The sequence below is a fragment of the Malaclemys terrapin genome, chromosome 3 (assembly GCF_027887155.1).
Source record: "Malaclemys terrapin pileata isolate rMalTer1 chromosome 3, rMalTer1.hap1, whole genome shotgun sequence".
NCBI classification, from domain to species: domain Eukaryota; kingdom Metazoa; phylum Chordata; order Testudines; family Emydidae; genus Malaclemys; species Malaclemys terrapin.
In genome coordinates, this window is record NC_071507.1 from 34893875 (window position 1) to 34909047 (window position 15173).

The 15173-nt window shown below is 47.2% G+C and overlaps 1 protein-coding gene across 3 annotated transcripts in view; it reads right to left on the minus strand.

The window, feature by feature from the left end:
• Positions 1-15173, minus strand: part of PRKCE (protein kinase C epsilon) — a 503064-nt gene that overhangs the window by 174198 nt on the left and 313693 nt on the right. The window lies entirely within an intron of this gene.

The window sequence follows — 15173 nt, forward strand, 5'->3', positions numbered from 1 at the left end:
ATGGGGAAGATGAAAGTTTAAATTATTGCTTCAAACTCAAAACGCTTAGAAAGACCCTCCAGGACCCCAGGGGGTGTTTTTCAGAGTTGGATTGGAGGTTTATGCACAATTCCCAGGAACAAATAAATAATCCTTTGTGACAAAGTTCCTCCTCTATCTTGATGGGTCCTGCGCTTATTGGCGGATTTTCTTGCCTCAGAGATTCACCATGTGGGTTGGGGAACAGCCCAGAGACCTTCCCCTCTGGCAGAAGCCACAGTCCAGGTCAATTGGGAGGTTTGGGGGGAACCCAGGCCCTCCCTCTACTCCGGGTTCCAGCCCAGGGCCCTGTGGACTGCAGCTGTCTATAGTGCCTCCTGTAACAGCTGCATGACAGCTACAACTCCCAGAGCTACTTCCCCATGGCCTCCTCCAAACACCTTCCTTATTCTCACCACAGGACCTTCCTCCTGGTGTCTGATAACGCTTGTGCTCCTCAGTCCTCCAGCAGCACACCCTCTCACTCAGCTCCTTGCGCCTCTTGCTCCCAGCTCCTCACACTCGCACCACAAACTGAAGTGAGCTCCTTTTTAAAGCCCAGGTGCCCTGATTAGCCTGCCTTAATTGATTCTAGCAGCGTCTTCTTAATTGGCTCCAGGTGTCCTAATTAGCTTGCCTGCCTTAACTGGTTCTAGCAGGTTCCTGATTACTCTAGTGCAGCCCCTGCTCTGGTCACTCAGGGAACAGAAAACTACACATCCAGTGACCAGTATATTTGCCCTCTACCAGACTCCTGTACCCCACTGGTCTGGGTCTGTCACATATCCCTCCCCCTGCTCAACACCAAGGGGTTGGGCAGCTTGAGACGCCAGGGAGTGCAGACATGACAAGCCATCGGCGTTGCCATGACAGCTCCCTGCTCTGTGTTGCACACGGAACTGGAAAGGTTGGAGGGATAAGAACCATCTGGTCACTCTTGTGGTGTTCACCTTGTTCCGCTGCATCCATTGAAGAGGGGCGTGGTCGGTCACTAGGACAAATCTGTGCCCGAGCAGGTAGTAGTGCAATGTTTCCATGGCCCATTTTACAGCAAGGCATTCTCTCTCCACCACTGCATATTTTTGTTCCCTTGGAAGGAGTTTCCGACTGAGGTATAGAATTGCGTGTTCCTCCTCCCCGACCGTCTGCGATAGAACGGTCCCCAACCCTACTTCCAATGCATCTGTCTGCAGGATAAACTCCTTGGTGAAATCAGGGGCTATCAGTACAGGGTTACTGCAGAGGGCAGTCCATAGGTCTGTGAATGCTTCCTCTGCTATGTCAGACCATCTCACCAGATCAGGTCCATGGACTTTCACTAAGTCTGTCAGGGGGCTTGCCCTTGTGGCAAAGTGGGGGATAAATCGTCGGTAATACCCCACCACACCTAGGAATGCCCGGACTTGTTTCTTGGGACTTGGTCGGGGCCAATTTTGGATGGCCTCTAACTTGTTCACTTGGGGTTTTACCAGACCTTTTCCCACAATGTAGCCAAGATATTTGGCCTCTGTAAACCCTACAGCGCACTTGGCAGGGTTTGCTGTAAGGCCAGCTCACCTGAAGGTATCGAGGACTGCCTCCACCTTCTCCAGGTGGGTTTTCCAGTCTGGGGTATTAATGACCACATCGTCCAAGTAGGTAGCAGCATAACTGTTATGCGGGCGTAACAGCTTGTCCATGAGGCGCTGGAAGGTAGCTGGGGCCCCATGGAGTCCAAAAGGGAGGACAGTATATTGAAAAAGACCCTCTGGTGTAGAGAACACAGTCTTTTCCTTTGCGTCTTCTGCAAGGGGAATCTGCCAGTACCCCTTTGTCAAGTCTAGGGTAGTCAAGTACTGGGCATTACCCAGATGGTCCACTAGCTCATCTATGCGAGGTATAGGGTACGCGTCGAACTGGGATACTTCGTTTAGTCGCCGGAAGTCGTTGCAAAATCTTGTGGTGCCATCAGGTTTGGGCACCAGCACGATTGGGCTGGACCACTGACTGTGGGATTCTTCGATGATTCCCCACTCCAGCATTTTTTTCATTTCTGCTTTTATTTCCTCCCTTTTTGCCGCTGGCACCCGATAGGGCCTCATTGTTACTCTGGCCCCAGGGTTCGTGACGATGTGGTGATATGTCTTGGTCGTTCGACCCGGTTTTGTCGAGAACACATCTTGGTTCCGGAAGATCATCTCAGACACCTCATTCTCCTGGTCTGGTATTAAATCGGGAGACACTCTCACCTGTTTGGAAGGCTTGTTTTCCTGGGTTAGGTCTTTTTGGACCATTGTGCATGCCTCTTGTGCATGCCAGGGTTTCAGAAGGTTAACGTGATAAATCTGTTCTTGTTTTCTGCGTCCTGGCTGCCGCACCTTGTAGGTTACTTCCCCCACAGGTTCAACCACCTCATAGGGCCCCTGACATTGGGCCAGAAGCTTGTTTTCTGCCGTGGATACCAACACCATAACCCGATCCCCTGGTTGGAATATCGCACTTTTGCCTGGCGACTGTAATGGGCTCGCTGGGCCTCCTGTGCCTTCTCCAAATGTTCCCGTACAATAGGGGTAACCCGGGCTATCCGGTCTCGCATCTGCATTACATGCTTTATTATATTTCTCCCCTCATTGGGTTCCTCTTCCCAGATCTCTTTGGCGATATCTAGTATGCCACAGGGGTGACGCCCGTATAATAACTCAAAGGGGGAAAACCCAGTTGAGGCCTGTGGTACCTCCCGGATAGTGAACATAAGGTAGGGTAGTAGGGTGTCCCAATTCTTCCCATCCCGACTTACCACTTTCCTTATCGTAGCCTTGAGGGTTCGGTTAAACCTTTCTACCAACCCATCAGTCTGCGGATGGTAGACTGAAGTTCTCAGGGTACGTATATGGAACAGCGTACAGAGGTCCTTCATTAGCTTCAACATAAATGGGGTTCCTTGGTCGGTTAATATCTCCTTCAGTAGCCCCATTCGGGCAAAGATCCCCACCAGCTCTTTGGCTATAGTTTTAGAGGCCGTGTTCCGCAGGGGAACAGCTTCTGGGTAGCGAGTAGCATAGTCCAAAACAACAAGTATATATTTGTGGCCCCGAGCCGTCTTCTCCAGGGGTCCCACTAGGTCCATGGCTATTCGCTCGAAGGGGACCTCTATGATGGGAAGGGGTACTAAAGGTGCCCTCAAGTGGGGATGGGGACTGTGCAGCTGACACTCCGGGCAGGAGGCACAGTACCTCCGCACTTCTTCATGTACTCAGGGCCAGAAGAACCGTCGTGGGACTCGTGCCAGGGTCTTCTCTACCCCCAAATGCCCCCCAAAAAGATGACTATGATCAAGACTTAATACAGCGTTCTGGTGTTTTTGAGGTACTAGGATCTGCTGTACCTTCTGCCCCTGTACTGGTGCAACCCGGTATAAGAGATCCTTCTTCATTATGAAGTAGGGTCCTGGTCCCTGTGTTTTTCCTTCCACGGGGACCCCATCTATTTCAGTCACCTCCTTCCTAATGTTGTCATACCTTGGGTCTTCTGCCTGGTCCCATCCAAAATTTCCTCTCCCTGGGCTAATCTGCCCAAGATCTAGGGGCCCAGTCTCTGTTGCCTCTACTGGTTCAGAAGCATTAGGGTGGGGGTCAGACTCAGGTGCTTCTCCCTCCTGCGTGGCCTCCTTTTCAGCTGCGCGGGTCTGCCTACCTACAAGAGCGACCCTCTGGCTTTGGGTCAGTATTCGGATTCCCAAGGCCTTAGCTGCCCTTCTTTCCCTTTTTGTCTTTCTACCCTGTCTGGGAGTGGAGAACAAATCTGGGGATATTTCAGAGAAGATTGGGGGTTGACAGTCTGCTGGGATGCCTCATCAATTTTAGGGTCCCCATCTTTCTCCAATCCCCCTATTGGGAGTAAGTTTCCAAACCCTGGGATGTCCCTCCCTATGAGCACCGGGTATGGGAGTTTAGGGACTACACTTGCTGCTACCTCAGTAGCGTTCCCTTGGATCTCGATTTTTACTGGGATGGTGGGTTAGTAACTAACTGTCCCATGGACACATATTATCCCGTACGTTTAGCCTGTAGCAGCTGACTACGCTTCACGAGCTTCCCTGAGATAAGCGTGATAGCACTCCCCGAATCAACCAGTGCCGTGGTCCCTACTCCATTTAGTTTCACTGGTCTGGTATACATATGTGGGGTTAGTGAGACCCCCACAAGGTGGATTAGGGAGCATGGATCTGCCCAGTTCCACAGGTTACACTGCATAGACTCCTCAGCATTGGGACACTGTGCAGCTATGTGTCCCCACTCCCTGGAGGCACAACATCTGTATGGTGCCCTAGGCATTCCCCGGTCTCTTAGTTTGGGCAGTCTAACATCACGATCCTCTTCTCCCTCAGTGCTCCGACTCTTTGTGGCCTCTGATGGGCCTTCAGCCTCTCTCTTTTTCCACCTGGGCCCTCCTGATGGCCCAGTCACCAGAACTTTAGGGCTTGGTGCTGCTAGGCATCCGGGGTGCCTTTTCCTTAATTGGTCGGGTCAGCTCCCTCGCTGTCCTTCGCCTCTCTATCAGGGCAACAACCTCGTCATAGGTGGCGGGTTCGTTCTGGCTTACCCAGGCACGAAGGTCTGGCGGTAATCCCCTCATGTATCAGTCGATGACCAGAACCTCTAGTATCTCTTCCGGACTCCAGGACTCTGTTTGCAACCACTTTTGTGCGAGATGGATGAGGTTATACAATTGGGACCACGGGGTTTTGTCTTCCTGGTACCTCCAACCATGATACCACTGGGCCCGCACTGCGGTCGTTACCCCAGATCTGGCCAGGATCTCTGCTTTCAGCTGGGGGTAGTCTGCTGCAGCCTCTTCAGGCAGATCATGGTAGGCCTTCTGGGCCTCCCCACACAGGAATGGGGCAAGAATACCAGACCACTGATCTCGAGGCCAGACCTCCCGTAGGGCTGTCCTCTCAAAGGCCAGAAGGTATGCCTCTACATCATCCTCCTGCGTCATTTTCTGCAGCCAATGGCTGGCCTGTATGAGCCGCGTCCCATCATGGCCGCGGTTCAGCTCTGTACGGGTCTTTATCTGGTTTACCAGTTCCCACAACATAGCTTGGTCTTGGGCAGCCTGGTCCATCAGCAGGCGATTAGTCTCTTGCTGCAGCCGCATTGCCTCCTGTTGGGCGGCTGCCTGGACACGGGCAGCCTCCTGCTGGGCCACTGTGGCTTGTATCAGTGCCCGCACTACGTCATCCATTGTGATGAAAAAAATAAATAAACCCTCTTTTTAAAAAAAAAAAAAAAAAATCACCCTCCTTCTTCCGCCGCGCTGTGCACACCAAGATCCCACCCCTGACACCAGTGTGACAAAGTTCCTCCTCTATCTTGGTGGGTCCTGCGCTTATTGGTGGATTTTCTTGCCTCAGAGATTCACCATGTGGGTTGGGGAACAGCCCAGAGACCTTCCCCTCTGGAAGAACCCACAGTCCAGGTCAATTGGGAGGTTTGGGGGAAACCCGGGCCCGCCCTCTACTCCAGGTTCCAGCCCAGGGCCCTGTGGACTGTAGCTGTCTATAGTGCCTCCTGTAACAGCTGCATGACAGCTACAACTCCCTGAGCTACTTCCCCATGGCCTCCTTCAAACACCTTCCTTATTCTCACCACAGGACCTTCCTCCTTGTGTCTGATAACGCTTGTGCTCCTCAGTCCTCCAGCAGCACACCCTCTCACTCTCAGCTCCTTGCGCCTCTTGCTCCCAGCTCCTCACACTCACCCCACAAACTGAAGTGAGCTCCTTTTTAAAACCCAGGTGCCCTGATTAGCTTGCCTTAATTGATTCTAGCAGCGTCTTCTTAATTGGCTCCAGGTGTCCTAATTAGCCTGCCTGCCTTAACTGGTTCTAGCAGGTTCCTGATTACTCTAGTGCAGCCCCTGCTCTGGTCCCTCAGGGAACAGAAAACTACTCATCCGGTGACCAGTATATTTGCCCTCTACCAGATTCCTGTACCCCACTGGTCTGGGTCTGTCACACCTTCTATACACTGTTTTGAAAACATAGCCCTGTGTCTCCTCCAGAAGTTTCCGTATCTGTCAGGCAATTGTTCTGGATGAATTTGCAGCAAAGAATACCTGTGTTGTGATGTCCCATTATTTATTGTAAAGATTAGGATACAGCAGGTGAGTTAAATAAATCATATCACATTAATTTGAATGGATATGTGCGCATTTATATCTTTCCTCACAACAATCAAGCCCAGCATTCAGAAGTGCACCTGCTGCACCACACTTTAGGCAGAGTTTTGCTGTGGAATTCGCAGGGTTTCTGACCATTATTTGATCCACCCCCATCATTCCTGTTGAAGGTAGAAAACTGGCAGATCAGCAAAGAGAAACTTCAAGTAACAGTAGAAAAACTATTTCTGTTCCCAGCAGATAAATATCCATGTCCCCCCAAACCACTCCTTCAATCCATGCTAATTAGCACCCTTACTGACACACTCAGCAGAGAGCCCAAGGACTAGCAATCTCTTTCTGTCTATACTCATTGGCTCTAAATAAGGTACTTTTAAAGCACTCCTCACCTTGGTATCTGCAAGACAATACCTTTGTTTCCACACACAACATAAACCACTTTTACTTCTTCTTTCAATGGTGATGAATTCTCAAGAGGGCCTTCTCTACTAAACTTAGATCTAAAAAAAGCCTTTAGCTAAATTTAACCAATGGCACTTCCACATTCTACAAAACTGGTTACCACTAAGTTCTTTCAGATGCCCAGATAGACACAAGAGGGTATACCAAAAAGGGATTTAGGTGCTTTACTGCCACGTTAGAGGTCTAAGATCCTCAACCCCTGCTCAGCTGCTGTCTAATCCTGAAGGTGCCTAAATTCCCTAGGCACCTAAACTTCCACCAGTGGGCATGCACAAAACCAACTAAAGTCCTGACACCACCCAGCCACTCGACATCCTAGCTCATGCCTAAGCCCCTGCTGGATTCCCAAACTAGGCATTCCCCTGCCTATTTTGCCTGTGGGGCCCGATCCAGTAGATATTCTCTGAGCACTCCTAACCCGCACAAAAGACAGCCAAGGGTGAGCAGGCCCAGAATTTTTGTGGCTGGTAGGTGCATCCTGATTACCCAATAGCCCAAAGATTAAGGCACCCAACCAGGATGTCCAAGAGCCAGGTTTGAATCCCCACACTGCCTGGTTTGGAACCCAGGAGGACTCCCACCTACAGGGAAAGTGCCCTAATCGGTAGGTCATTGTGTATACTGGGGAGGGGCTCTCTCAATCTCTCCTGTTGAAACTTTGCATAAATAAATTAAATACTCACTGGGTCAGAGCGAGAGAGACTCTACACCCCCCAGGACATGTAAGAGTCAGGTTCAAATCCCTGGTCCAATGAATATGTATTTACACAAAGTGAAACAGTGTCAACAGGAGAAATTGGGTATTATGGGATGAGGGTCTCTCAGTCACCTGATGGTCAAGGTATTCACCTAGGATATGGAAGGCCCATCTTCAAGTCTCTGCACCCAATCAGGCAGAGCAAAGATTTGAAAACAAGTCTGCCATACCTCTAGTGAATACCCTGAGCCATTGGCTATAATAAGGAGTGTGGGTCTACTTTTTTTATGATAAAGGGATGACCTGACTTAGGCCCATAAGTCCAGGAGAGGGTTCACTGCTGTTAGTCCCAAGCAAAGAGAGGTGCTTCCCTCCCCAGCCCAGAGTTAAGAGCCTTAATAGCTTTAAGCACAATCCCCCTCTTCTGCATTTCACTCCTCACAAGCTTAGGCAGCTCCCCCCTTAGTTTGCTGGCTTCTGTGAATCTCATTCTTAGGTGCCTAACTCTCCCCATCCATTGCATAGGGAGCCAGAGCACAGAGATGACAAGTAACTGGTGATAGTGGGGATGCGGGGACTCTATGGGTGGGGCAGGCGCATTCCCACCCATTTGCCCTAGCCTCCCCCTTACTCTCTAGCACCCGGCGGGGCCCCGCACTCTCTCCCCCACCTCTTCTCTCCCTGATGTCTCCGTTCCCCGCTGGCCCCACAGCGGCTCACATGCCGCATCCCAAACCCCGCCCCAGTGCCAACCGTATGCTGCATCAAACAGAGAAATTATGACCGACTTTAGGAGAGCGCTGACGTTGCAAAAGCCTACCACGTGCCTCTGGGTGACCTTTCCACGCATGTGCTGCTGGCCCCTGCCAGCAGGTGCTTCCCCTCTCCCTGCGAGGCAAGGCAGGCAGAGGCTGGAGCAGCTGGTGGGGGGCTCCGCATAGCAAGTGAAAGCATTTGCCACTAAGAACAAGGAGAGAGCCCAGCTCTTGGAGGTTGGCAGACTTGGGATAAGCTGACGAGCAGGGCTCGACGTTGAGGCCCGAGCCACCTGGAGTTGTCACTCACCTCCCCGCCAAACGTTCCTCCGTGTCTCACAGTTTGAAAACCTCTGAATAGAAGCTGTTATTAAATGGAAGGCAGAAATCTGGGGGGGCACATGACCCGCCTGCCCCACCTACGCATCGCCTCTGCCTGAGCACCTAACTTGGGGCTTAGGATTCCACCGGAAAACAGGGCACCTAAAAGTTAATTGTCACAATACTGAGCACTGCAACACTTAAGTCCCTTTGTGGATCTAGCCCAAACTGAGCACTGATGACCTAGACTTGATTGTTAGTTGCCATGAGCAGTCAGCATTAGAGGAATGTGTATGAATCAGACTACAGAGTCATAGTCTAGTGTCAAACAATATTTCAAATGAAAAGTACTTGATACTTGACTTTCCTTCAGTTTCAGCACTATGTCTTTTAATATTATGCTGAAGATGGACACGTACTTTGGTCCATCATATATTTCTGTCCACTTTTTTTAAAAATATGGGTTCTGCTCCAGGCTATGTTATGAAAACAATTGTACAAAATGAATGAAAAAAAATCAGAGAACAAATGCGGTCCATTCCAGTGCTTCACCACCCTCCTAGTGAAATCGTTTTTCCTAATATCCAACCTAAACCTTCCACACTGCAACTTGAGACCACTGCTCCTTGTTCTGTCATCTGCTACCACTGAGAACAGCCCAGCTCCATCCTTTTTGGATTCTGCACTGCCCTCTGATTCTTCAGCATGCTATGCCTGCAGTACCAAACACTGACTTCTATCCAGTGAAACTGTTTGAAACTGTTTTCACACATTACTAGCCCTTTATCAATCAGTTTGTTTTGGAAAAAAAAAAAAAGAGGTTTAGAAACTTGAAAATAAGTAAGAGAAAGAGTATCTGTGTGTGTGGGTGGGGTGAGGGGACGCATTATTAGTTCCCATAAAGGTACTTTTTAAAGGAGACAGACCATCCATCCATCCATCTGGATCAGCACATTACAGGATTTGCTAATAGATATGTCCATAGCACAGCAATTTTAATTGTCTTTTAAACACCAAAGAAGCCTACTCTTCATACTAACATCCTGCAAACATTTCATGTTCAGAAATGAGAGTTCATTTTAACAAGACACAAGCATCTGTTGGCTGGCCTATATGACATTATTTTAGTGGTCTCTTTCTGTTCCCAAAAGACAAGCATCCACGTTCCCCCAAACAATCCCGTCAATCTGGGCTAATTAGCATCCTTCATGCAGAGGAAAAGGGGTTGGATCAATCATTCCAAAATCCCAGGATTCGGGCAATTTTTGCTGAAGTCCCTCTGTGCTACTCAGTGCCTTGGAGAAATGGCAGAAAACCAAATTTTTGGATATGAAATGTTGCACTATGTAATGCAGTCATACTTTTCAGGAGTCATGCTGCCATTGGTCCCTTAGTCACACCTGCACACTATCCTGCTCTGAGGACTTGGAGAAGGCACGAAGCCTGAACAGTAGAAAGGTAATTTTGCAACAGTAATGATCTTCCAATGGTTCACAAAAAAAAATCTACTTGCAAGTAAGAAACTAGATGTTCTGATTGTATATAGTTCATTATTCATGATGCAGCATTTGATCTTAACTCCTCTGCCCCTTGGTGTCTTCAATTTAAGATCTTCTTGTGGTTAAGGCTACAATCACTTTACAAGGTATAATGTCAACTAGAGTTTTTACATTTTAGTCACTAACAAATACCAGAATAATATTTTTAAGTCAAAAATTGTTTAAAACTGTAGTCTAAAAAGTTGTGCTTTCAGGCCTCTTACATAAAGAATCTTCTTTATTAGAATCACATGTTTCACTTATGATAGCCACAGGATGGTCAGAAATAGTAAAAAATAATGAAAATAACAAAACTGTTTCTCTTGTAAAAGAAAGCACATACTTTAGCAATGCTAACATTAGATTGTGGGGATTTGTTTGGGTTTTTCTGGTAATATTCATTTCTGTCATGCAATGGGTGAGGTACTAGCCTTTTGTCACCACAGATCAAGATTACAGTTCTGATCAAGTCACAAGTGAAAACTGAATTCAGTAGTCAGTCGGTCACATCCTAGTCACGAGTGAACAGTTGTCCACCCTGGCACACACCATGTCATCTCACTGGACAAATAGCTACTTCTCAAAAGAACTCTATTAAAAATAATAGTACCACCAGAACTATAGTATTCTACTGTACTCACCCACAACACTGCTGTGTCACTATTGTAACATGATCTTTTGGACAACTGCCACAGATTAATGTAGTAGCTTTATTAAGTGGCTCAGGACTGGACAAGCAGGTTTGTGGACAGAGCTTTGTTTGGAAGGAACCTGTGGCACCTGTTGGCTCATGCCCAGCTTTGTGTGCCCCTCATTCCCATGAACAATAAATTCCCCTCTTCAGTTTAAATAAAACAAGACACATGCTCTAGCCATACACCAGTGAACATCTTCACTAATGCTGTCCATTTGGCTATCCCAGATGTTTACTTAGAAAAAACAAAAACCATAAAGCCCCCCTACTTTTATCTGCTGGTGGTTCAGAGATGACCAGAAAATGCTCGGAGAGTATCAGAAAGAGCCTTGTATGTATGGCACAACCAGACAATGCTCTCAAGATTTCCTTTGGAAAGTATTAGCTTTACATGTGAAATGAAAACATAATGCAGCTGTAGTTTATTATAAGGGCAGATAACGATGTGGCTATTTCCATAATGATTTCATACACGCCACAAGAATATAAATATGAAAGTGTTTTATAGACACACCACCCCATGAGCAGTAATTTGGAAGTAGCAGTTGTGCTAGTCATACAGTTTAGTATATATAATATTTGCCCATTTCAATTCAATGAATTAAAAAAAAAGTCTTGGGAAATTACTAGATCTCTAAAATAATATTCTGGAGATAGTTTCCAATGATAGTTTGAGAACCATTTTAAAATAAGATTTATAGAAACAAAATCCTAGAATGGTAGATGATAGGTCCAGAAGAAACCTCTGAGATACAGTATCTAGTCCAGCCCAATTCATTTATTTCCATACTTAGTAGAGGAGTTCAAGTTCAGATTAGATGAGTTTGCCAGAACTATTTTATTAAGCAAATGGTTACAGTGTCCAAAGTAAATAGTTCTTTCCCCTCCCTTATGTTATTTTACTTAGATATTTAGGGTTACCATACGTCCTCTTTTTCCCGGACATGTCCGGCTTTTCGGCACTCAAACCCCCATCCGGGGGGAATTGCCAAAAAGCCGAACATGTCCGGGAAAATGGCGGCTCTGCTCCTCCCCTGACTCTTCGGCTCTGTTTAAGAGCCGAGCTGCCCGAGCGCTATGGGCTTCAGGCAGCCCCCTTGCCTCCGGACCCCAGCCGCCGGCCGGGCACTTCCCCTCCCAGGCTCCGGCGGCGCAGGGTCCGGAGGCATGGGGGCTGCCCGAAGCCGGTAGCGCTGGGGCAGCTCGGCTCTTAAACAGAGCCGAAGAGTCAGGGGAGGAGCAGAGCCTCCAGCCGCAGCGGCTCTGCTCCTCCCCTGACTCTTCGGCTCTGTTTAAGAGCCGGGCATGGGGGCTGCCCGAAGCCGGTAGCGCTCGGGCAGCCCGACTCTTAAACAGAACCGGGCTGCCCAAGCGCCACCGGTTTCGGGCAGCCCCCATGCCTCCGGACAATGCACCGCCGGAGCCCGGGAGGGGAAGTGCCCGGCTGGGGGCGCAGGGTCCGGAGGCAAGGGGGCTGCCCGAAGCCCAAGCGCTACCGGCTTCACGGTTTGCCGGGCAGCCTCCAGACCCTGCGCCCCCGGCTGGGCGCTTCCCCTCCCGGGCTCCAGCTGCGCTGGGGAAGCGCCGGCCAGGGGCGCAGGGTCTGGGGGCTGCCCCGCAAACCATGAAGCTGGTTGCGCTCGGGCAGCCCTTTCCCCGTGGCTGGGAGTGGGAGGGAGGAGGGGGCGGAGAAGGGTCAGAGTTGGGGCAGGGCTGGGGGTGGGGAAATGGGCGGGGCCAGGGCCCATGGAGGGTCCTCTTTTTTTATTTAATAGATATGGTAACCCTATAGATATTCATACACAATAATCATTCCCTCATTAAAAGCAGTTTCTTTTAGGCAAAATAAATTCAGTTCTCTTAAGCTTTCCTAAGAAATTCTAAAGACCCATTACTTTTTTGGTTGTCCTCTTTGCCTTTTTTTTTTTGGAGGGGGCATAATCCTTCCTGGTATTATTTTCAAGAGAAGGCACCAGAAATGTGCATGATAATTTAACAATTCTTGGGGAGGAGATGTCTCTGCAGCATATGTTGCATGCAGTGTTGTAGCTGTGTTAGTCCCAGGATATTAGAGAGACAAACTTGTCTCTCTTATCAACAGAAATATTATCTCAACCACCTGTCCCTCTAATACAGCATATAGCATTTAGACGGTGTGCCTCAGCAAACCAAAACCTTAAGCGTGTGCTATGTCTTTGAAAGACTGGGACCGTAACGAGTTGTCTGTTTAACACGGTCCAAAAATCCAGAAAATGTAGTGCACATTATATAACATTATGGAAAGGGAGTCTGTAAAAGAAGTTAAAACAAAAATGTTCACAAGTGTCCATTAAGCTGGGGTGCCTCAACTTTTAGATGTCCAACTTGAGACACCCAGGGACTGTTTTTCAAAGGTGGTGAGCACCTACTGAGATTCCAACTGAAGCCAATGAGAGCTCAGTATTCTCAAAAATCAGACCCTAGTTATCTGAAGCTGGGCGCCCAATAATTGAAGCACTCAAAATTAATGGACAATTTGAACATTTTGGCCTAAGTGACTTGCCCAAAGTCCAAGAAACCCTATGACAGATCCATAAAGAGAAAGAATTCAGGTGTCCAGACTTCTAGTCCTGCACAGTAGGCACAAGAACTGACTTTCAATTTTAGCCTCCAGGCTTTTATTTAGTTTTAACTTACATTAAAAAGCCTCAAACTATAACTTCACTATAACACTATATATAAGGTTTTTAATGAGTTTTTGTTTATTTTCCCAAGAAAGATCAGATGGCTTCATTCCAGATTTCCAGAGGGAAAAGAGTTCTAATGGTGATGTCCTGGTTTGAGTCCTTGCTAGCTGAGAGACCACATGTACCATCAATAAAGTTGTAACAAGCTGGACGGCTCTCACTAGCAATACCTAGATTTGACTGACAAGTGCTGGAGACAAGGGGATATCACTGCCTGACCTTTTACTTCTGAATTCGCTCCCAACCATGGCTCTGAAAGACCTGGAATCCTACTGAACTTCAGGGAATGGTGCAAAGCAATGTATTTTTCCAGGTTTCTTCCAGATGAGAGTGATTGTTTATTATGTGTGTGGGGTGAGTCTATTTATGTTCTTTGTATTATGTTAGATGGTCCTAGACACCAATTGTTATAGACACTTTTTGGGACTTAAAAAAAATAATTACTAGGTAGTCTTTAAAGAGGGCTGAGATACAGAATAGGAATCCTGCTTGTTAAATGACAAAAATTAACATACATTAGGTTTTATTTTATAATGAAATGATTCATTTTTAATGTAAACTGAAATGTGGCGGCATGCAGTGTAAGACCACTGACTGCAACAGATGGTATTCATCTTAGGTAGCAAAATGTGACATTGCCATCATCGATCTTCATTACTCCAAGTACTGAAGGCATTTTCTATATGGTAAATACAAAGGAGTAGGAGAGAATACTGAAGATACCAAGGGGTGTCAGGTAAAACTGGCAAGTTTTTCAGTACTGATTTCTTCTCTGCACCCAGACTACATTGCTGGTGACTGGGTCCTGCAAAACATTCACACACTAGTTTCCTTTAAACTGTGACTACACTGTTAAAGCAAAAACTACTCTGATCCCCATTGTTACATTGGTCACATTAAGGATCCATTTATAAAGGATGTATACAAATGTTTTAAATATAATACAAACATGAGCAGTATGTGATATAGATAGTTATACACACATATCAGCTGATGCATATATGGATATAGGCTATGGCGGTAAGCAAACTATTGATCTGCTGTACTCTAACAATTGAATAAGCATTTATTAAAATAACTATTAATCATTTATTAACCTGTTTAGTCTACTGTATTTATAACTGGCATTTTAATATAAAGGGTATTCATTGCATTTTTATCATAGTGACATGTCAAGGCTGTATCCCCACTTTGAACTTTAGGGTACAAATGTAGGGGCCTGCATGAAAACTTCTAAGCTTAACTACCAGCTTAGCTCTGGTCCGCTGCCACCATTTTCCAATTGGATTCCCTCCCTGGGAAGCCTTGAGAAACCTTTCACCAATTCCCTGGTGAATACAGATCCAACCCCCTTGGATCTAAAACAAGGAAAAAATCAATCAGGTTCTTAAAAGAAGGCTTTTAATTAAAGAAAAAGGTAAAAATCATCTCTAAAATCAGTATGGAAATTAACCTTACAGGGTAATCAAACTTAAAGAGCTCAGAGGACTCCCCTCTAGTCTTGGGTTCAAAGTACAGCAAACAAAGATAAACACTCTAGTAAAAGGTACATTTACAAGTTGAGAAAACAAAAGAAAACTAACACGCCTTGCCTGGCTATTTACTTACAAGTTTGAAATAGGAGAGACTTGTTTAGAAAGATGTGGAGAACCTGGATTGATGTCTGGTCCCTCTCAGTCCGGAGAGCGAACACACTCCCAAACAAAGAAGACAAACAAAAGCCTTCCCCCCTCCCCCAAGATTTGAAAGTATCTTGTCCCCTTCTTGGTCCTTTAGGTCAGATGCCAGCCAGGTTACCTGA